Source organism: Amblyomma americanum, chromosome 2, assembly GCF_052857255.1.
Source record: "Amblyomma americanum isolate KBUSLIRL-KWMA chromosome 2, ASM5285725v1, whole genome shotgun sequence".
In the NCBI taxonomy this organism is placed as follows: domain Eukaryota; kingdom Metazoa; phylum Arthropoda; class Arachnida; order Ixodida; family Ixodidae; genus Amblyomma; species Amblyomma americanum.
Genome location: NC_135498.1, coordinates 73,298,967 through 73,300,229, shown reverse-complemented (window position 1 = coordinate 73,300,229; position 1,263 = coordinate 73,298,967). Strand labels below are relative to the sequence as shown.

The 1,263-nt window shown below is 52.8% G+C and overlaps 1 pseudogene; it reads right to left on the bottom strand.

Moving 5' to 3' along the window:
• Window positions 1-281: 281 nt before the first annotated feature.
• On the bottom strand, window positions 282-379 carry LOC144122247 (U2 spliceosomal RNA; annotated as a pseudogene).
• Window positions 380-1,263: the final 884 nt, after the last annotated feature.

Genomic DNA, 1,263 nt, shown 5'->3' with positions numbered 1-1,263 from the left:
CTTTAGCCGCATCTTCGTTTCGACGCTTCTCGAGTCGTGCGGTGCGCTCTTCTAGCGTCTCTTGAGCGCGTTGTCTCTTCGTCGCTTCGTTCTGTCGTTGTTGCGTCTCTTTCGCGCTCTCCATAACGACTACAATACACTTCTTCTGTTGTTGCCAGGAAAAATGAAAGGGAAAGTGCATAGGCCAGCCCACTGGCTCAAGCTGAGCCACAATCGCTACCACGTGCCGAAAGTAGGAGAGTTTAAAGATAGGAGAGAAAAGACGCGCGCTATAATGTCCCAGGCCGATCCCGGAGGCAGTGCAATACCGGGCCAACCGGTGGCGGAAGTGAAGCAACCTTCAAGCACTCCGCCACTTTTGCAAAAATAAGTTTAGTATGTTGGGTTCAAATGGGACCCGTATCAGATATTTTATAACCGAAAACAGCCCACGGGGCTTCGAACCGTCCATCTTACAATACACTGAGGTGAAGCGCATATATATATATATACCCCCGCCAGGCGACACCTTCTCTCCCTCTACCCAAGCGGAGCACATCTGGTGGAGCGAGCAGCGACGGCGGCGCCATCTGTTGGAGCGCGGCTGCGGCGTTGCTAGGCAACGGCGGCTCAAGGTCGTTCTTGGGCTAAGGCATATGACATACGGCATACGGCGTGACGAGCCGAAATGGCTAGCTGGCTGGAGTAGTAAAGCTTTTGTTTTAAAAAGCGCGAACTTTGCCGCGCTCATGTGTGCCAGCGAAGACATCGGGCCGGCGAGCGCACGATGGCCTGCGAAGCGTGTCGTGCGCAGTGCCCACAACCGGCAGACCAGGGTAATCGAGGAGGAAAACGTGGGAGTGGAGGAGAGTGTAGCTGCTTTCAGTATCAAGGGGCTTTAAGACTCGGAAAACATGAGCGCCACCTGCCGGGCAAGCGCCGTGCATGGCGAAGGGGGTTGCAGTGGGTGCCTACGGGATGGCGCTAAGACTGCACGCCAAGCACGGAAGGATGGTACTGGAGGTGGCTATATGGTACTGTAAACGCATAGTGCTCGCCTTATTCCGACACCTGTAATTTACGTGGTCATAATTACTCCTGTATGCCTCGTTGCAGATCTCGAAGATAGGTTTCCAAGAAACCCGTGAATTCACTAGATGCGCCTTTATTAATTTTCAAACGTCGAGGCGTCGTGGCGGATATCGTTCGATTTCCCTCTGTAATGTAGAATACAAACCTTTTTGAAAGGCTCTTTGCAATCGTCTGCAGCTAGTTGTCATTGAC